At 39.2% G+C, this 22,615-nt stretch overlaps 1 long non-coding RNA gene across 1 annotated transcript in view; it reads left to right on the plus strand.

The window, feature by feature from the left end:
- Positions 1-22,332, plus strand: part of LOC106792195 — a 29,166-nt gene extending 6,834 nt beyond the window's left edge. Inside the window, exons 2-3 of the long non-coding RNA XR_001382263.1 lie at positions 17,824-17,890; positions 22,186-22,332. This is a non-coding gene — a long non-coding RNA (uncharacterized LOC106792195). The remainder of the gene's footprint in view (positions 1-17,823; positions 17,891-22,185) is intronic.
- Positions 22,333-22,615: the final 283 nt, after the last annotated feature.

Below are 22,615 nucleotides of genomic sequence, written 5' to 3' on the forward strand. Positions count from 1 at the left end.
ATTCCAAGTGGAGAATTACTATTCCCTTGGTTTACATTAAAGCTCGTCAACATCGTGTTGAATAATCCGTACGTGTCTACGTACTCGACGTTATCTGTAAGAGGAAGTACTCGCTGACGGAAATGGAAGAGCAAAGTGGGATGAGAGAGAGAATGAGAGAGAGAGAGAGAGAGAGAAGGAAAAAGACGTGGAGAGAGATCACGTGACTCGGATTGGAGGTGTACCTACCGTATCACTGGAAACAAGCAATAAAATCAATGTCGTTTCCGGCGATTCAATTCGTAAGACACATCGCACAATTTCACATACAATTTTACGGGAGAACGAGTAGCAGTCCTATTTACTTCGCGACCCTGTCCCTAGCCCCACGTCCCTTTTACCACCGATACCCCTATCAACTTTTTTCTACTTTTACTCTTCACTTCCACCCCCCCCCCTCCTCCCCTTTCTCTCTTTCTTCACGTTCGACAACTATTTCCATTTCTATCCTTTACTCGATTTTCTTGAAAAAATATACTCCCTTATCTTCTAATCGTAGTTATCGATATTATTTTTCTACTTCGTATTGATTTATTTTTTTTTTGTTTTATGTTGGTTAAATACATCAATGAGAAAATTGTTAATTCGATGATGATGGGATTTAGATAGATCTTCGGTATCTTTCGACAAATTCGAATAATATATAATCGTACGTATGGTGTGTGGAAAGGTGTACTGTACCGGTAAGCAGCATCGAGCGTGATACAGTAGGTTGTTGGTTGAGTTGTGTGTTGACTCGTTCAATGTTCGCGCTACCTCGATACGCGAATCTCGTTAGGATCGTATTAATTATACGAACAAAACCCAGCTCGTATTAATCGAACGTAAGGTTCGAATGCTGTGGTTATCGACAACGGTTATTAATTCTGCGGTGATAATCGATTACGTTGCGGTTAAGCGAATCGATTTTCAAGACTATAACATAACAAACCTCTCACCCACCCCCTCTCCCCCATCCCCCATCCTCACCCAGATCACCTGTCTTCGGTATCTTACAATTAGAGATTCGTCCGATACGGTGAATTGTTTTTTTTACTTTTTATTTATTACGATCTTTCGCGAATTTTTCTTTCCTTTTGTTTATTTGTTTTTTTTTTTGTATTCGTAACTCGTAAAAAGTGGTATTCATTTATTCCTCCATTGTTTGTATTTTATTTTATTTATTTTTTTTGTTTAAATTATACTCGATACACATACGTGGAGGAGCCCCATACGTTGGTGTTGTTACTGGTGCTCTGACCTACATAGGAAAATTCTCGGAATTGATTCTCGCCCGGGCGAATTTCTCGATTTATTTCATATAAATCTGGCAAGCGAGCAAGCAAGCAAGCAACCCTTTGGAATCGTTAAACTCTTCCTCGATGATCGTCCTCATCGTGTTAATTCGGTTGCACGAAATTCGTAACATTTTCGAGTTATCATTGATAGAAGAAACATGAAAGTACATTTTGCGATTTAGACAAAATATTTGGAAGGAATAGCAAACGAGTAAAGGCAACAACAAGCAAGCAAGCAAGCAAGCAAGGCAGGCGTCGTTGCTGACCGCGATAATATCACATTACCGAGATTAACTTGCAGTGTAATTGATCGGACAGTGAGTAACAGTGGCACTAGCTGTTGTCCAACGAATAGGATGAAGCTTTGTGCGTTAGGAGACGACACACCTCCCCCATTAGTAATCGAACTGACGAGACACCACGTCTCTTTTCCATTCTCCGTAGTTCTAACCAATCAGACGACTGTTCTAATCTCGACTAATGGATATTAGCTTTGACGTTTCTAATTGTCTATCACCGAATATCACAATGAGAATCATTTTTATAATAATAAAGAATAATATATTGTTCAATTGGATCACAAGAGAAAAGCTCGTACGTTTTCAACGACATTTGTCTAAGGATTGCAAAAGAATATTTCAAATGAAAAGTTTAATTTATCATTGACATTCCTAATTTTCTATCAGTAAATTTCAATGGAAATGGTTAAGAAGAATATAAGAATAAGAATCAGAAAAATATATTTTCTAACTTAAACACACACACACACCGTTCGTGTGTTTTCAACAACATCTGCCATGGGATTGTAAAAAAAAAAGAGAAAAATTCAAACTCGGTTTCATCTCTGCTCTTCTTTAACGTGATAGAGGATTGCTTTTTTAATCGGTGAGCACTCGCTGGAAAATAGCTACTTCGTCCAGGCACGCCGCTTGGTGTCTACAAGTACCATGATCACTTGCCCTATACCACTCGACGGCTGATAAAGTATTGACCGATCTAAAATCAAGATCGCCCGATATTCCATTCCATTCTTCTTTTATTACTTTCCTATTCGATCTTATAATGTCGTCTTGTAAATAATCTTGCACGCTGATTCCCTTTGTTTTGTCATTGGTAGTAATTCCTTGGCATTGTTATCAATGCGAAAAGCATTCCGATGAAGTTGGAAACAGAAGAATTCTTACAATTTTTTCTAAGCATTAAACATAATACTTTGATATTCTATAGATATTCTATACAATATCAAAATTATTACAAGAAACTTTTCAAAGAAAGCATCAGAGAATGCAATGCTATACATTGTACAACTTTGCTATTTCTTTGAAAAGTTTTGCTAAATATTTTTTATACTAAAAAAGTGAATAGATTTGAATGAAACTTATATTAAATTAAAGTGCACTCTTTTGTCTATGCGTAAAATATCATATCGAGTTATAAATTTAGCATGTAAAGTTCAGAAAATGTCAGAGAATGCAATGCTGTAAATTGTGCATCTTTGCAATTTCTTTGACAAGTTTTCGTAAATATTTTTTATACTTAAAGTGAATAGATTTTAATAAAACTTATATTAAATTAAAGTACACTCTTTTGTCTACGCGTAGAATACCTTATTGAGTTATAAATTAATTCGCAAAGGTTCATAAAATGTCAGAGAATACAATGCTGTAAATTGTGCATCTTTGCAATTTTTCTGAAAAGTTCAGATAAATATTTTGTATACTTTTAGCTAATAGATTTTAATGATTTTTATATTAAATTAAAGTGCACTTTTTTGTTTACGCGCAGAATACTATTTCGAGTTATAAATCGATTTGCAAAGTTTCATAAAATGGCAAAGAATGCGATGCTGCAAATTGTTCCTACTTTGCCATTTCTTTCAAATGTTTCGGCAAATATTTTGTATACTTGGAAAAAATTAAAAGAAAAAAAAGGAAAAGTCTGAAGACTAATCGTGAAAAACGATGCGTACGGGAGTTTGAACTTTGACGCACGGGGTGCTGTTTTTCGGGGATTCCCGTAAGCGTTGATTTCCGTAAGGCGCGCAGACGCACGCGTGTACTACTGGAGGAAACAAATAACGAAAAGAAAAAAAACGATTTATATATGTACGCGCGTATATAATATAATATAACACATAGAAAAAAAAGAGATACATAGTAGGTGTTTACGTAGATACGTTGGGAATTACGTGGAAATACAAGGGGTTGTGATGGTTATACGTCAGTGACAATAACAGTGCAGCGACCGGTTTGGAAGCAAGTGCAAATAAATAGGCTGCACTGCCATTCCATTTGCTAGATTAGAATCAAATATAATTTTTCGAGGGTGCTCGATCGGTTCGATCGAGCGAAAAAGAAGCCGGGCGAGCAGCAGTAACACCAAAGCTCTATCCTTTTTTACCTTCAAATCATAAAATTGCTTTCTCTCGTGTGCCACCAGCGTAGAACCTGACAAACGATAGCTCACCGTGATTTTATTACTTTTATTTTTACTGCTTTTATCGATTTCTCCCTTCCTCTTTCTTTTTTTTTTTTTTTCTTTTTATTTATTTTATTTTGTTTTGTTTTTATTTATTTTGTTTTTATTTAGTTTTTATAGCATTGTATCATTGTAATCACAATGACAAATTTATAACAGCACTCTCTCTCTCTCTCTCTTTTTCTCTCTATTACGATTCGATTACCGATCTCGTGCTTTAGATAACAAATACGATCCCATTCGCATGATTTTCCGGGACGTTTTTCCGGGAGTGTATCTATCGACGTGACAACATTTTTGCCGCCTGTTTTTCGGCTAGCGAGTAACCGAGCGAGGCATGCGTGAATAAGTAGACCGCCATCCTATTTGGTAGATTAGAATCAAATATAATATTCCGAGACGATCGTCTTTAATACCTCTTGTCGCTGTAAAAGCTCTTCGGCGTTTTCTCGAATACGTTGTTAAACGAGATCATTCGTTCCCTCTTCTTCTTCTTCTTCTTCTTCTTCTTTATTTCGTAGTAAATGGTAATTTCGTATAACTCAACAGTACCGAAATAAAAGTTTCGATCGAAAAACAATTAACCGATTAAATGAACAACATTAATATTTAAATAACGAAGCTAAACGGGGAAAAAGAAAATGAAAGGAATATAATTTCCTAAAAAGAATCGAAAACAAAAAAATAAGGAAAGAAAATTTGTAAATTAGGGAATATAGATGTTTATGCGATCCAAGATGAAAACAAAGATGAAGAGATGAAGAAGAAGAGAAGAATTTATCTTTGGACACATCTCTATACTTTAATTTCGCTAGGAAGCAATATGCGTCATTTATACAGCACAGGGTTGTCGGCTTTGGCTTTGGCTTTGGCGTTGGCGTTGGCGTGGCGTTGGGTGTATGTGGATTTTGTAATCTCAATCTAGCGAGAAGCACAGGGCTGCCACCACAACCACCACCACCATCACCGCTACCACCCTGTCTGATGGAGAAAAGAAACCAGGTGGCTGCAGGTGCGGTTACAGCTTGGTCATAAATCTTACACCTCGTAAACGTGTTCTTTCTCTTTTTAGACGCGTACACGTTGTGTTGTACGATTTCGATCCGAAGGCTCTTATGAGGGCGTTTACAAATTTATACTGTGCCTTATCTGGCCTTCCGAATGGCGACAAAGCTAACAATACGAACACACATACACACACATTTCCATTATCTTTTGTTTCTTTTTTCCGCTTTCTTTAGGAATAGCCAAAGTGAGTTTTACTATATAATGCAAACGTGGTAATACACGCATATACACGTACACATATACTCCGCGTAATACATTTTTTTCTCGCCCCGTCGATTCGATTTAGCTGAAGGGAGTAGTGCAGTTCTTTCTTTTTCCCCCTTCTTTGTATCTAATTTTACCTAGCATTTCTTTTCCCTATAATCAAATGCACCCGCTTTTTCAATTTCACAGACTCGATTAATAAGCCGATTATTTCCTCTAGATATAATAATCGCATTATGCCGTCATTATGACGTCTATTTTTTCTCTCTCTCTCTCTTTCTCTCTCTCTTTCAATAACGTTAAATATGGCGTACATTGTCCTGTTCATTTGAACAAGCCTTTACGTTCCTACTTTTTTTTTTTCATAAACGATGAAAAATATTTACAAATATTAAGGATTTTATTAAAGTCATTTGGGTAGATTTTTTTTCGACAAACCACTCGTATTATCGGGACAATATTGAACGCGGCAATCGATCGGCGTTGTTTGAAGCATAATGAAAATGTTGTACCAGCGTGGATCCATTAAGAGGTTATGTTACGATGTCGTTCATTTAAGGTTAATAATAATAGATGCCAGAAACAGACGTGTTAGCCAACGTACATGGCTGGACACGTTGTTGATGATCGTTAACGAAATTCTCTTATCAATTAACTCATTAATCCGGGACACATAATATATTTTTCGATCAAAAGTTAGTGATCGAAAACTGAATAGCGCCATTTTGAAATGCCTATACAGCTTACTGATTAATCAGATTTTAGAATGTTTAGAAGGGTTAGAAAATTTTAAAAGATACGTATAGAAAGGATTGGATTATAATTCATTATGAGTTCGAAAGTAAATTATTTATTGGTACATATGTGCATTTATATGAAACAAAACAGCAACGTATAATGATTGCTTTTGTAAATATTAATTGATTGGACGTTTATTGCATTTTATAATAATATGTACTTTTGAAATGATTCGACATACCTTGCGAGAACAATTTTCAGTAATAAGTTATGCCAAATTTAACTTCCCTTATAATAAAATCATATTTTCGCAATAAAATTCAAACCAATATTAAAGTTTAATAATTCTAAAATATAATATATTTCTATGTATAAGAATATTGAAATATTGTTATTACCATAAACATATTGATTGTTATAAATTGATATTGGGGATAGAAATACTTGTATAATTAATTGTATATGCCAATATAAAAATTTCGCGACGACCCATGAACGTCAAATATTTTCGATCGAGTTAATCGAATGCCTAAGATAACAACTAATTATCACGTTTTTTCGTTTCTTCATAGTTCATATATATATAGATAAACAAAATAACATATTTTTCAAGTAGTTAGAGATAATCGTTGGGACAATAGATTTTCGTTGCTAGGTCCGATACAATTCTCACGAGAATACTAAATATTAAATGGTCAATTAGAGTTCTCTCTCTCTCTCTCTCTCTTTCTCTCTTTATGCGACGGTCATTGTTATTATTATAATTATAGATCGTTCGTCGGTCGGTCAGGTGCTCGCTGGTAACGAATTAATACCCACGCCTGGCTAATTTGCAATACAGTTACGGCGTATTACGGTTGAACGTTGTTGGTATGAGGAGAGATGGGGATGGGGATGGGGAGAGGGGGAGCATCAGCAGCAGAAGCAAAAGTAGCAGGGTGGTAATGGTGGTTGGTGGTGGTTGGTGGTGGTGGTGGTGGAGTGCGTTTGCTCACCGCAAACGTGCGAATTTTGAACGACCGATCGAAAAACCTCCGAACGTGTTGTGGTGGTACGTAAGCCGCGTTTTCATAGGTTTGTGCGACTAAGCAATAGCAACGGGTTGTGCGCCCGCGGAAAACAACGTTCTTTCCAATTATTGCCTCGTAAATCTGGCGCGAAACGACCGCCAATTATTTAGGTATTAGCCGCCCATCTCTCTTTCCCTTTCTTTCACTGTATGGTCATTCACTCGTTTACTCGCACGCGATAATAATCGTACCCCAACAACAACAACGAGAACAACAACGAGAACAACAACGAAAATCGTCAGGTCGCAAGCACGGCAACTAGTTTGCGCTCGTTCGATTTCATTCCCGTCATATTTCGCGGTCCAGTTTTACGTCAAACGAATTGTTGCAGTACGGAGAATGGCAACCGAGGGAAGTTTCGATATTCGTAAATTATTCCACACAGGAGCGAGGTATAAAACGTGTATATATGTGAGAGCGTTACGGGCGTGATATAATATATAGAATTGTGATTATTTATGCGACTGATAATACCAACTCGATAGCAGATGTAATCGGGATTTATTAAAGATGCAATAACGGATTAAATAGAAAGAGATAGAGATAAAATATATAGCCATTAGTTTAATCCGATGTTAATGACTTTCAACGCTAGTTCGATCTGCGTTTGACGCGACCACCAGGTAATATATTTATGACGACTTGTCGTACGTAAACTTTTTCGAAACTAGTTTTTCACGATTCCATTAAGGAAAAAAAAAAAGAAAAAAAGGAGAAGGAAAAAAAAACATAACTCACTTTGAAGTATCCCCACCCCGTAGCCCCTTTAAACAGTATTTACGAGTTCTATTAGAAAACTGTCAAGGACTGTGAGATGCCACGTGCTTCGCTCGTGCCAACACACGTTCGCGTTCGCGTACGTTTTCAGATATCAGGAGCCGACGACTAGGAGCCAAACGACGATCCTAGAATCTCTCGCAGGCTTATAGGGATTCCCCGTAGTCCTCTTTTCTTCTTTTCCTAGTGTTATGTTTCTCGTCGAGACGTAAGTTAACGTAGGACGCGTCTACGTCTTTCTACGATAGTACTGATAATCGAATAAAAGGATTTCTTTTTTTTCCTTTATTAACGCGAAGTTTGATAATTCCACAAACGAGAAAAGAAATAAAAGAAAACAAAACGATATTTAAATAACAGGGGCAAAAGATTGGCCAGGTAGGAATCTGTTTTATCGACAGGACGACTTGGCTGTGTGTGTCGACGCTGCTTCGATCGGTTGCCCTCGTCGTTCTACGATTCGATGGAGCGATATGGAATATTAATTTTCGCTAACTCACCCGATCCCTCGATTCCCAGCGGCATCCGTTTCTCTGCTTCACTCTCTCTCTCTTTCCGTCCCCTGCCCGCCCTGTATCACCGCCACCACCCCCTTTCCCTGCCCCTTCGCTAGCTCCCAACCCCCGAAAACTCCCACCCAATTCCTCACCTCCTCTTCTCTCCTCGGCCTGTCTCCAGCTCGTGTCTCGTCTCGCCGAACAATGTTTTCCAATTAACTTTATTCGAAATCGAACGATGCCCCGTCATCTCCTTTTCCTCCCTTTTAATTCAATCCTCCTCCTCCTCCTCCTCCTCTTCCTCCTACTCCTGGCAAAGCATAAACGATAAAAAGGTATTTCCATCTGGTCGCTCAAAATGTATACCGAGAGTTATTACTCGTAATCGAGAGGAGAAGACCCAGTGAAAATTTGATTTTAGCTTTTGGATACGAAGGCAGATGGACGAACGAACAAATTTCATTTACGTTTACGGTCACTTAGGAACGAAAGAACTGCGGTGAGGAGTGAAGGGGCGGGTGGGGTTGGGGAGGTTACGATATCGGAATTAAATCGATGAAATATTATAAACAAGTGAAATTACAAATTACGAATGTTCGGGGTTGCTAGACAAGGTAAGAAACTGAAAAGTTACACGTTGATTCTTAAGTTCCTATTCGTTTAATTGAAGTGTAGAGTATCAGTGGCGGGTTGTTACTGCGGAAGCAACACCGGCACCCCTAAAGCTTAAAGCGGCGCCGATAGGAAGGCGAAAGCATCGATCGTCGACAGGGTTGATGGCAATGGTGGCTCGGTCGCACGCAGGTGACGCGTCATATCCCCGTAACTTTTTACTCGGTGCAACCGAATATCACGCTTGCTTGGACTTGGAGTTCATGGATAGATAGGTAGCTGACTAGCTGACTAGCTGGCTGGCTGGTGAGTTGTTGGGTTACTAGCATGGTTCCTACCTAGCTACGTCTCGTTGATGCGTTAGTGCGCGCGAGCGCACCTATGTGTTGGACAATACGTTATTACGGGGGTAAGCTTTATAAGCGACCCCTTATATCATCCCCCTCGCGCTCAATGCAATCTCATTACCGTGGATGCACTCTCCGTATTAATACCGAAAGGAATTAACTTTCGACGTTATGGGATCAAATGTCATTAACTTTATATTGCCAGCCGTACCGGTTAGGAGTGACGCAGAGAAATAGAGAGAGAGAGAGAGAGAGATAGAGAGAGGACTCCGTTAAAATAAACACGACACTGGGCCGTGAGCCCTCCTCCGTCCTCTTTCGACGACGCACGCGTCCTATCGTTTTACGTGCGTCAGGTCCGTTTGAAGCTTCAACTGAATTTAAATTGCCTCCCTTTACCTTTTAACCCCTTTGCCCCCTCCACTGTTTTTTTTTCTCTTTTCCTCTTATTCTTTCACTCAGTTTTACCTCTATCTTGTTTTATTTCAAAGAAAAAAAAAACCGAGTCTTTGTTTCGTTCGAATAAATAAGAGAGTAACACACAGCCCCTTTCATCAATCGATGTTATTTAAAAAATGAAATCCCCCTTTTTTGTTTTTTTATATATATATTTATGCTACCGATGCAAGATGCAACGAGAGTTCATAGAAGTTTACAGTCTTCTCGTGGTAAGTCGATATTTATCGACGAGTCTGGTATCCAGAACAAATGTAAAATTCAGTTTTAGTTCTAACCGTTAACCGTGCAGGATCGTGAAATTCTCCTTTCTTTCCTTCCTTCCTTCCTTCCTTCTGTTTGTGCAGTTCTCAAGGAAGGTCTGCAGACATCGCGGGTGGTCTCCATTCGTTTCCGTTCTTTTAACGCGGCTCTCCTTTTAAAAGTTTATCGCGCGTTAAAACGATCGCGTTTCATTGGTACAGCTCGGACTTTAAAGCTGTCTCTTTGCGTTCCTCTTGTCCCTTTTTTGTTTTTTTTTTATGTTTCTTCAACTCTCCCTTACTCTTACTTATTCGTTAACGTAGCGAAGGAACCCTTTAAAGTGCTGCGACATCCGCCCGACTTGTTCTTCTTCGGTTCCTTTGATCACCGTTGCTAAGTTGTCCTAAGAAAAACGGCTAATCCAATAAAAAGTTTTACGCCTAATACACAAGCGTGTATCTCGAAAAAATTTCATAATGTTCTCTTAAATGCATACCGAGGATTCCGAATTTACTATACATCTTTACATTGTCTATATTCAGCAAAAGTTCAGTAACTAACATTCATGTTGAACCCGCGTTTATTTCAGTTAACGTATACTTTTCGTTAATGCTTTTACACGCTATTATTTATTACGGATTGTTTATAAAATATGAAACAATATAAGCCAACATAAGTGTGGTTAATTACTTACTTACTTAACATGCAATTATATTAGTCGAGTTTTAAGAGAATTCAATTTTACACACATCGATTCTAATTAATTTGCTAAAGATTGTCTGTCAATCCAACATATGTAGACATCATATTCCGATAATGATAGTAGAATTTTTCGGGATACCGAACAAAGTATTCTCATCGTGCACTTTGGTGAAACTCCTAGCCAGCTGATATTCAATTACATTACTTGCGTTAATGTTATTAACGCTGTGGGCATGCGACTGGGTTGTCGAGGAAAAATATTAGAGTGGAATAGGGAGTTAGGGGTTGGGTTGGGGTGGGGTTGGGAGAAGAGGGTAGGTGAGAGAACTCCGCCTTCATTTTTATCACGTTCGTCATATCCTGGCACGACGACGGCCAACTAGTTACCGCACGATGCGTTTATTTCGTATTGAGACTTGAGATTATAGTCGACTACGCTAAAACCCAACTGCGCAAGTTTAAATTTACTTACGCTTCTTCTTCCTTTTTTACTTTCCCATGTTCTCTCTTTTATCCCGTTCATACGCTTTAAAAGTTCTAGCAACGAGCGCACATATGCGCCAATGTTTGCACTGCACTCGTACCCCTTGTACCAGAGTTTCAGCATTCTCGGTACGGGGACAAGACGAAATAAAGTTTCGTGGCACGCAGTGTTCCCTCGCGCGGTACTACACGATTATACGCGCACAGAAACGTTCCTTTTTTTTTGTTTTTTTCTTTTTTACAACGTTTTATATCCTATTTTTCTTTTTCCTCACCTCACTCCTCTCCCCCTATTTGGTGAAAAATGCGAACGTCGCGATAATGCTCGAGGCGTATCACTTCGTTTTTCATGACTTCCCTTTTTCCCTATTTTTTTTTTTTCCGAGGGTCCTTACGCGTCAAGTGATCCAATACAAATTACCTTTTAGTTCTTTTCTTCTAATATTTTTCATAATATTATTTATACTTACACATAATAAATTTTGGAAATTTATATTTTTCATATTCAAGCAAAAATTCGCATATCTGATCATAGAATTGGGATAACTTTTGAAAATGATTTGTAACTTATCTTTGATCAGGAGAGAGAACAAAATTTTCAAGCAAAAAGGTTGATGAGTTTTCTCTTTGAAAAATGATCTTTCTTTCTTTCTTTCCGTTTCTCCGAAGTATCATCATTATCATTATTATTATCATTATTATTATTATTATTAGTATTTCCTTTACTCCCATTCGTCTTTGGTTGTTAACTCGATGGTACACACGTGTCGCCAATTTCGTGGCAACTTTTTGCTTGGTCCGGATGAGACTCATTATCTCGTGATGCACATCAGGACTCATCTTAAGCGCGTGCATTAGAACACCATGGGAACGTTTAAGAGTCCGATTCGATGTGAGAACATTTTAAGTCAAATCCCAAGGATTCTTTTACGTTTACTTTTGTTTTCATTATTTTTCGTTAAATATCGTCAAAAGTTGTTCACCGTCATTTGTCGGAACACCTAAATAAAGAAAATTAATCGTAACGGAAAATTCTGACTTTATTGACCGAAGATAAAGATATCCGAAAAAAGGTTTTACAAAAGATATAAGATATTTACTTAGTTTACAACTTGGTACCCTTCCGTCCAAAGATTATCGATATTTATCTAGCTATCGTATTCGGAATTCTATCTCGATTGCTAGAATTTGGATAGTCGTAGGTCACACTGTTGCCCTTAGTGGGAAAAAACTTATAAGTAGCGGGGGAGGACTGCTACACCTCAGTTGATTCAGTTGCTTATCAGTTTTTCCATACTCGTTAGGCAGAATTATATTCAATAAATCCGCACATAATTCAGAGTGTGTTGTTCATGTGTTGTTTTTGGCCAAAAATTTATGCACAAGTAACGAAGTATGAGCAGGAGTGTGTTATCATGATGCAAAAGCCGAAAAATCGTACGTCTTCAATTCATCACATTTGAATTGTATTTTTTGTGAATCAATTTTTTTCGGATACCTTACAACGTGGAAGTGGGAAAAGGATACAATCTCACACCCGTTGGATTACTAGAGTCCAACAACCATAATCACGATCAATCCTTGGGTGAGGGGTGATCGTTTCGATATACTTTGTGATGTTGACTTCTAAAAAAAAAGCTCATAGATGTAAAAAAGGTGTTGGTAAAGTCAAATCTATAAAAAGAGGAAAATAAAAATACCGAGAGTAGGAATAATCGAATGTTATCGATCGATTCGATGGATTAATAAAATCAAGATAAAGATAGAATAAAAGTAAGAAGGAAAAATACAAAAATAAAAAGAAATAGAATAAGAAGAAAGAGAAGGAGAAGGAGAAGGGGAAGGGGAAGGGTATCGTGTGGTGGCACGAGGGTGAATCCATCTGCTAAGTGCGGATAAAATTACCCCTCGATGCTTCCACTGACAAACTCCCTGGATATCTGGCCGTTCGTTCCACTCGTCTCTTTCTCCCTCCAAAATCCCTTCTCCACTATTTTCTCTCCCTTTCTTTCTATCTCACTATCCTTCTCGAGTAAATAACTTAGATGCGTCCGTTGGTCGCTACGTTTGCCAACGGCGGTTCTCAACTTGCCTCCTCCTTTTCCACTTTAATATTCTCTCAGAAACGTTCAAACTTTCATCAGTTTCCCCCCCCCTCCCTCCCACCTCTTGCCATCAAATCTCGAAAAAAATCATCTTCAATGTTATTCCTTGTTTAAACGAGCAGGAATATTTGTCTACGAGACGAAAAGAATCATACATTCTTTTATTAAACAATTATTTCTTTATTGTTTATTCATCTTTTTGTAAAAAAATATATAAAATTATTCTATAAATTACTTGTGTTTGTATATAATGTCGATTGTTTTAGCTTGAGATATTAAAATTGGTATAAGAAATGTCTTCGTGACACAAACGGTGGTATAAAAAAATGACAAGGGTTAATTATACAGTTGGATATTATTTGAAACACATATATAAGAGTTTTGGTATCGATAAATTATAAGGGTTGTTTTAAAAAGAATATTAGAATCGTGGTTGAGAAAAAGGGGTTGATTTGGTCCGGAAGACAAACCGATTGACGAGACCGAGACGGAAGGGTTGGTTGGTTGGTTGGTAGAAGGGGAAAGGAGAAGAGGATGAACATTGGTAGAATGCAGTAGGAAAATCGGAAAGGATAGCAACATCTCGAACGAGGGTGGGTGTATGCGCGCGCGCGCGCGCGTGTGTCGTCTCTTCTCCTTTCCTTGGAATCTAATTTCGTCGAATGTCATCCCGAAGAGTCGGAGAGTGCAGCGATCTGCATTCGAGGTTGAATCGCTCGATAGCAATTTCCAGGAAAGGAGAGTACGAGACTCGACGTGTGCACGAGAAAGACAGACAGATAGATAGTAGTAGAAGTAGAAGAAGAAGAAGAAGAAGAAGGTGGATGAGTGGGAGAGAGAGAGAGAGAGAGTGGGGAGGGGAACGAAGGAAAGAGAGAAAGAAAAAGATATGGGTGGGGGGAAGGGGGATATCGATATAGGCGAATGTAAACGCGTGTATCACGTACGTAAATGTAGAAAGAAGAAAAGAGGGATAGAGAGAAAGAGAGAGAGAATAGAATGGAAAAGTAAAGAGTGGGGGTAAGTATCTAGAAATGTAAGGAGAGGGATAGGGATAGGGTGAGTGAGGGATGGATCCTACAGGAGGATACGCCGTCCTTTTCCCTTATAAGTTCCGTCGAAGTATTGAGTCCTGTATCATGGCGGCTATAATACATTTTTTATCTGATTGAGGGGATCTTCTTTATGGAGGGTGTTCCGTACACACAGCTTTTAGTTGGAACGGTCTTGTGTAGATACTACGTTCACCTTGGTGTTCTGCTTTTCTTTCTTCCTTTCTTTCCTTTTTTTATTTATTTTTCTTCTGTCTCTTACATTAGTTACTTTTTCACTTTCGGCCATCCTTGATATTGTCGAGGATGGATGAGAGGACCAGAAGAGAGGGGTGGTTGGGGAACACGCACCTTTTTCCCTCAGCGTTTTTCGCATCGGCCGTAATAATCGCGAATTTCGCGTAGCTGTTGTCTCGTTCAATGGGGGATGATGCGGCATGGCGTTAGAAGATATGTTGCTTTTAAATAATATATTCTGAGGTTTTTTTCGATGTAACTCGGGAATACATGCTTGCATATGAAATGTTTGGGATTTGGTTGGTTTTTTTGGTATTGCTGGGTTGATATTGTACATCGGTAATGTGGCTAGATTATAGAATTGAAATTAAAATACTTCAGTATTGTTAATATATTTGGGATATTGCCAGATGATCTATTTTTTCCACATAAATCCGAACAGAATTAATTTTATTCGTATTGACCATAGCGAATTGTTTTCATTCACGTAGTATTTATGTTACACATAGGTATGATTTATGTTACTTATATGTAAAACTATAGTCGCGAGTTTAGATGAGATGATGTTACAACTTGGTTGTTATTAGATTTTTATTCCGAGAGTTTCTAGATGGAATAACCGTACTACGTATAATATACGTATCGTCGTGCATGATGCAAGGACTTTTATTGATTCTACGGGAATCTAGAAAATGGCCATATTGGAGATCGTGTGGGTAAAGGATATTAAAATGCATTCAATGCGATCGGCTGCCAATTTATAAAGCTCTTTCAGCTTGAAAGTACCTACTCGTTCGTCTTTCCCGACGACGGTATTCCCTTTATTTCAACGAACAAATCCAACAACCAGTGTGCGCGTTCACCGAACGTGCGCCTTTCGTTATGTTTATATTAACGAATAACAACATGCGTCGAATTTTACCCACCTTGCTTTTTTTACTCTTCGGTGATTGGTGACGTCGACGAATACATCTAGAACGATTTTCTTTTTATTTTATATTATATTTTTTTCTTCCCCTCCCCCTGCCCACTCGCCGAAAGAAAGTGTTAAAACTCGTCTTAACTTAAAAGTTACAAGCACGGTATATAAAACAGAAACAGAAACAGAGAGAGAAAAAGAAAGAGAGTGAGTTTGGATACAACGGTGATGTGAGTTGCATTTGGTAAATGGCAATCAAATATGCACGATCGATTAGCACGTCCGTGCCTAAAAGCAAACAGTGCTCTTCGACGCACGAATGAGAGAAAGAGAATTAGAGGGAAAACGTATCTCCTCTTCCTCCTCCTCCTCCTCCTGTTCTGAACGTTTTAAACGACTCCCACAAACCCGCATCCGTTGTGTTCGTTGTACGGCTCGTTAGAGCCGATAGAGACCGAGTTAAATAATAAAAAGACCGTGCGTACTGCTCGCTTATCAGTTATCTGTATTTTCCCTCTTATCTCAAAAATATAAAGGACAAACAAAAATGATAAGACATTTAACACGATCTCGCACGTATATTATTAATTCATTTTATTTCTATTATATTAGAAAAAATATGATTTAACGTTCGAATAATAATACAACAGTTTTTTATTCTTGCATGGTGTTTTTTTCATTGACAAATATTTGTTCAAATAAAATGGTCAAAAAAGAAATAAGATAGGACGGGGATGAAGTCGTGCAGGAAGGAGAGTAAAGTATGGGAAAGTAGAAGGGGTGGTAGGTAGGTAGGTAGGTAGGTAGGTAGGTAGGTAGGTAGGTAGGTGAGTGGGTGGTTGGTTGGGTATGTTCTCGGGAGGGGTGCAGGGTAGAGGTTGTGTCAGTGGTGAGAGTAGATCTGCTGGAGCGGCGGAGGCCGCTGCAGGGGATTGAAAAGCAATTTCCCCGTGAGGGACGCGCGGTGTGTGGGCCGAGCTTTATATTAATGATCCAGATATATTATCGGACGTGACCGAAATTGCTGTCAAAAAACTCGGATATTGGATCGAAAGGAGATTGCGAGACGGTCGACCCTCTCTCTCTCTCTCTCGCTCTCTCCCACTCTTTTTTTCTTTGTCTGTATGTGTACACGTGTCTCTCTCTCTCTCTCTCTCTCTCTCGCTAGGTATCTATTCATCTCTCTTGCTCACTCTTCCGTTGCCAGGGTTCTTTTCTAACACTATGATCGTCTATACCTAGCGATCGGTCACTACAGAAAACGGCATCGATCAAATAGCGCGGGAAAAGTCACCTAACTCGTTTGTTTTTCCTCTTTTCCTCTGATACACATAGAAATACGTATACGTATCTATACCGATTTAGATAAAAACTATTTCCCCCTTATTTTTCTTGATATATATGATTTTCAAATCACGTAATTCTGATTTGACAATAATTGTGTATGTTTATATATTGACATGTATGTGACTTATCGAAAAGAAATCAATTTTACGATATTTCATTATTTCGTTTGAAATCATGCGTTAACGATACGATGATTCATACATTAATGGCATCCTATTGGCTAGTTTTGGCTTTGCGAAAAGGTTAATCTTCAAATTAACCCTACCGATCAGTGGAAAATACTATGAAACAATGAACAAACAATAATTTCGGTAAAGAAGTAACGGATCGATATATTGCGAAAGGTTCGATTTAAAAATATGAAAACGAAAAGAAAAAAGAAAAAAAAGAAACTTATTTCAATCTTTTGCATTTAAACACGAAGAAACATTATTATTCTCCGGATCGAATGCTTCATTCATAATACACCCATACGTATGCCCGCATACGTGAGTAAAATAATTTCCTCCGCCATTAACGTGAACGAGACGATCGTTTATGGGATAGGTTGCTGAGTTTCTTTCTTTAAAAAGCGATATTAAGCTTGATATTCCGTCTACGGCAGGGATTGCGGTAAGAGGGGGGGGGGAGGGAGAGGGATAGGTAGCTAACGAATCGTCATTACGATCGACTCGAATTAAAGCAGGTCGTTAAGGGAGAGAGAAAACGGTAGAGGAGGGTAGCGGGGTTTGGTAAGTGAAGAGTTAGGGTTTTAAAAGACACACCAGGCACACGGCACGACTCTTTGCATCGGAAGGCCTTTTTCGCATCCCGACGATTACTATCTTCTTCTTCTTTTTCTTCACTTTTTCTCTCTCTCTTTCTCTCTCTCTCTTCTCTTTCGGCAAAGCTTATCGAAGCGAAAAAAAAAACCAGAGAGAACTTTTTATGCGGGTCCGTTAAGTGCCACCTACTATGTCGATGCGCGTGTCCGACCGTTTTATGCAGGTTCTCGATAAGGAGCCTCAGCCTCGTTAGAGACCTAACAATCCCCCCCCCACTAACCCCCCCTCCCTTCATACCCCTATACTCTTTCCTCAACCACCACAAAGTTCTCTTTTTCTTTCATCCTTTTCAATTGGTATCGCGAGAAGTAGCCTTTCTAATTTAATTCTTTAATTATTCTGTTACAGGTTATGTTAAATTGTCTCCAGGAGACGCTGACGTAGTTCCAAGGTCGTTCCGAAAAGCCAGCAAGAGGTGAGCGAAAAGAAAATAATATTAATAATAATCGATAGGGGATTCGCGAAAAATAAAATTGCGCGTTGTCGCCGCTGGACGGGAACCCTAATCCGAGTTTTATGTTTCCCAGCGACTGTTCTCATCCATTGGGATTGTCCAGGGCCCCTGTGCCAACTTTCTCAAGAATACCTAGTTTTATTTGGAATAGGGGATGAACTCGATTCCTCGCAATAATATCGGTTCATACTTTCAATTAGAAATTGTATATTTGTAACGTCAATGATCTAACCTGAAAAATATATATTCTATTAGTCTTATTTTTGATTTCGCGAAGAAAAATATCGTGTTTGACATAGCAAAGGAATTTGTATATCCGTTAAACGAGATGAGATGAGATGAGATGAGATGAGGATCAGTAGAGGAGATGGAACACATGTCGAGAAAGGTTTAGCAGTAGAAGCATGAAGGGGAGGACGAGGACGAGGACGTAGGACGTAGGAGAAGGATGATGATGACGAGAGGATGAGGTGGATTGGTTGGAATGGATAGGTGGGAATGATGGTGCGGCGTACTGGCGTTATGGCTTTGCTTGGCTTGGCTTGGCTTGGCTTGGCTTGCCGTAGCGTGGCTCGCGATCGAGTCGCAAAGACTAATTTCCGGTGGCTCGTATTTATACGGTTAGTTATACCGAGCGGATAATACGGACCCGGCGACCTCGGTTGGTTCATCGAGGGGCGGCCAAGTTAGCCATACGTCCGTCCGTTCCTCTGTCCGTTCGTTCGTTCGTTCGTTCGTGTTGGCTTTCTCTCTCTCCTTCCGTCTCTTTCATCCTACTCTCGTTCTCTCTCTCTTTCTCTCTCACTTGGCATATAACTCAAACCACGCGGTCTACTCTGTACGGATAGTAGGCGTAACTGAATTTCCATAGCTCGGTAATTGTAATGCACATTCGTTAGTCGGCAACGAGGACGAATGGAATTAACGCACGACTACACTCTAACCTTATATTTATTATATTTATACTTTAACATTCTTTGTATAGTTACACATTCATCTAACTATAGAACTTATTATTAGATATGTGTGTGTTTGAAATTAATCATTCTTATTTGATGATTAAACTTCATTTGGGTTCTTATATGAAAGATATTATTTTTTCCTCTTTGAATTGTTACTTTCTCTTAATTGTTAGAGAACACAATAAGTCAAAGGTTAAAACAATGAAGGCGTCGAACTAAATAAGCTAACGTAGCTAACGAATACTACTATATATATATATATATATATAATATATATATATGTCGAGGTGTATTTGCATGTGCAAGGGAGACGTTTGATTGGCCGTGACGTCGATGCTTTAAAGTGGCTTGCCAGCCCCTTGATTGGATTCTATCGTGGACACAATGGACTATACATTGCGCGACCTGACTTGGGAGCGCATTGGATAGAAGACAAGAGAGAGAGAGAGAGAGAGAGGGATAAAGATAGATAGAATAAGGATAAGGAGAGGTAGGAATAGTATACAGTAACAATAGGATTAAAAAGACTTCAATGATATTCCAAAAATAATATGATTAATAGAATAGTAAAAGAAAACAAATTGCCAATGATCTTCTCAACAGAAGGCACATTTTTTCGGATTCTCAGAAAACAATAGCTATTATACTCGATAGTTAGTGTATTATTACATAATCAGTATTAGTTAGAGTCCTTTAGTAAGTAAAATTGTCAAGTGTCACGGCATGTGTAGGTCGGTTATAGTGAGACTAGCGAGTGGGAGTGAAAAGGGGAATCGTGAAGAGGGCTGATGGCTACCAGCTAATCCTGGTGCCTGTTGGATATTGGCCAAAGGAGAGGAGACATCAGAGAGAGAGTGAGAGAGGGTAGGAAAAGGAAGAGCTGCGTAGCAGGTTGAAGGGTGGGTGGATGAAAAGGAGGAGGATGAGGAGGTAGTTGTAGTAGGTAAGAGGAACGGGAATGGGAATGGGATGGGCAAGGGGAACGGGAACGGGGTGGGCGAGGAAGAAGGGTCGGGTCGGGCGTACTTAGTTAGCGGACAATGTGGCCCCTAATGAACAGCCAGGGGCGCCCAGCAGACCAGCTACTGAAGCACGCCATCTAGTACGAGACAGACGGATTACGTTGCTTCGGTTGCTCAGCAAGCGTTCGTTCCGACGAGCCGCTTAAGAGGACCGCAGACCGAGCAGAAATCGATCAAAGACGATGAATACTTGGACACCGTCTAACTTTTTCTTTTTTACTTCCTTCTTTCTTTTCCTTTTCCTTTTGTTTCTTTTTCTTCTTCTTCTATTTCTTCTTTCAATCTCACCTCTTTCGTTCGTTCAACGTACGTTACATCCAGCAGCGATCTTATCGGGGACACTTTTATCGATGCGGAAACGATGAATAACCCAAGAAGAAAGAGAGATTTTCTCATCGAATTCGGTATGATAATTTGAAAAGTTCAAAGATAGGGTATAAGCTTCTATCTGTGCGATAAACGTGTTCTTTCGATGTCCGTTCAACGTTTCTTTGGATCCTTTACCTTTTTTTTTTCTCTTTTTCTTTTTGCTTTCCTTTCTCTCTTTCTCTTACTTACTTTCTTCTTCTTCTTCTTCTTCTTCTTCTTCTCCTCCTCCTCCTCCTCCTCCATCCATTTAATGGACTCCGAAGCGATTATGCGGCGATCACGTGTGCTCGTCGGCTTGAAACTTAATTAAGATAACGACGGAACTTTGCTCGATCGAATGGGAAGAAAAGGATGGAAAATTAAATGACTTCTTTATTAGCTATTTTACCTCGGCCTTCTCTCTCTCTCTCTCTCTCTCTCCTATTTCTTTTATTTTTTTCTTTTTGTTCAAACTCTTCCATCTCTCTCTTGCTCTCTCGTGCTCTCCTTTTTCGAAGTAAATTTATTAACGATACATATTCTCTACGGTAGCAAGCAATTTTAATTTTACATTTAACGAATCCATTGGGTTTTCTCTGCGTGACTGTGAGTTTCGTTTTAAGAAAAGGATTGAAATAGTTAATGAATGAAACGAATTTTACACGGACGTCGTACATATGTACATATAAATGTATACGAGCCTTTCATTTAATTAATGCTTCCAACTCGACGTTTGCGTTACGTGTGTAACGTCGATGATCGGGGCTACGTAATGCTTGTTAAGACACATCAATAATTCCAGACCGCCATTAGCTTTTCATAGCAGAACTCGCGAGTTGCACGTTTCGATGTAAATTTGTAAAAAGAACCTTGGGCGAAACAACGAGCTCACGAGTATTATTACAAATTAGGAATAATAATAATAATAATAATATTAAAAGGACTGGGTGTATACCCGTTTAATTAATTATCTTTTCTTTTGTTCTCATTTGACGCGTTGCGTTAGATAAGACAATGGTGTTACAGTTTTGCGAAAAAGGATGAATTTTTTGTTCCCTAAGGTGATTTTAACTGACATGAGAACCATCGGCCCCAATGGGTGATAGCGGTGCCGGTGGTGCCGGTGGTGGTGGTGCCGGTGGTGGTGGTTGGTGGTGGTGGTGCCGGTGGTGGTGGTTGGTGGTGGTGGTGCCGGTGGTGGTGGTTGGTGGTGGTGGTTGGTGGTGGTGGTACGCCGTGCGGCAGTTGTAATTGGATTCAATTGTGCCGCGTTAAATCAGTGACCGCGCGATTCTCCCGCCGATCCTCCGTTATGTGCCTATCCATCCGTTACTCCTTCGACGCGATTCGTTCGAATAACTTGGTCGCAGTGCGCACGAAAAATCGATCGACTCTTCTGTGTTCGCTCAAACGTATGGGGAACAACAACAACAACAAAAAGAAGAACACGTACGAGAGAAATCTACCATCGGTCTATTTCTCTCTTTCTTTCACCTTCCTATATTTCCCATAACACCTTTGAACGATCCATTCGCGTAAATTTTCTCTCTAAAATAATTTCTACTTTCGAATAATTTTCACAATTGTATTTTTATATCAACAAATTAGGAAACACCCGTGAATAATAATAGAAACGAAATGGAACACAAAATATCGATAGATCATTAGATCGTTGCCAATAGGCAAGAATACGGATGAGATAATCAATAAAAGTCTCCCAATGGATTTTCGGTTAACGTCACGTATCTATAGGGTGACTGCAATTGTTTCAAAATTAATCAATCGTGATATTAAATAATTTACCAAACGGACGGGATTAATTTTAAATTGTTAATCAAAAGAAAAATAGGTTAGTTACGTGAAAAAAAAAAGAAGGCGTTAAGACGACGACGTATTCCTGTGGTAAATTTTCTTACTCTTTCAGGAGAATGATCGCAGGGGTTGTTTTAACGGGCACGATACGCCTTTGGCGCCATCTCGGGGAATCGCAAAGGGGTGCGGAAGGGCTACGGGCTTCGTAAATACCTACTGCCAGCTCGCATCGGTAATATTGTAAGCGGTAATTTTACTAATGGCATTGCCGCGTTCTCTGTTTTCTATTACGTTTATATCTTCCCTTAGCGATCCCACCCTAACTTCCTTCTCTCAAGCCCGCACTGTTTCCAAGCACCTTTTCTCCCCTTCATTCCTTCCTCCTCTTCCTCCTCCTCCTCCCCCCAACCCCACTTCTTCTTCTTTCCTTTCCTCGTCTTTGTCTTATTACTCGTGCACGCGTGCAGGTACTATCGTTGTCGTGTAGGTACTCTACACCTATGTCCTTCTTCCCCTTTTCATCCCTTTTCCTCGTGGAAACC

The sequence above is a fragment of the Polistes canadensis genome, unplaced genomic scaffold (assembly GCF_001313835.1).
Source record: "Polistes canadensis isolate GaletaPanama2010 unplaced genomic scaffold, ASM131383v1 scaffold_392, whole genome shotgun sequence".
Taxonomy (NCBI): domain Eukaryota; kingdom Metazoa; phylum Arthropoda; class Insecta; order Hymenoptera; family Vespidae; genus Polistes; species Polistes canadensis.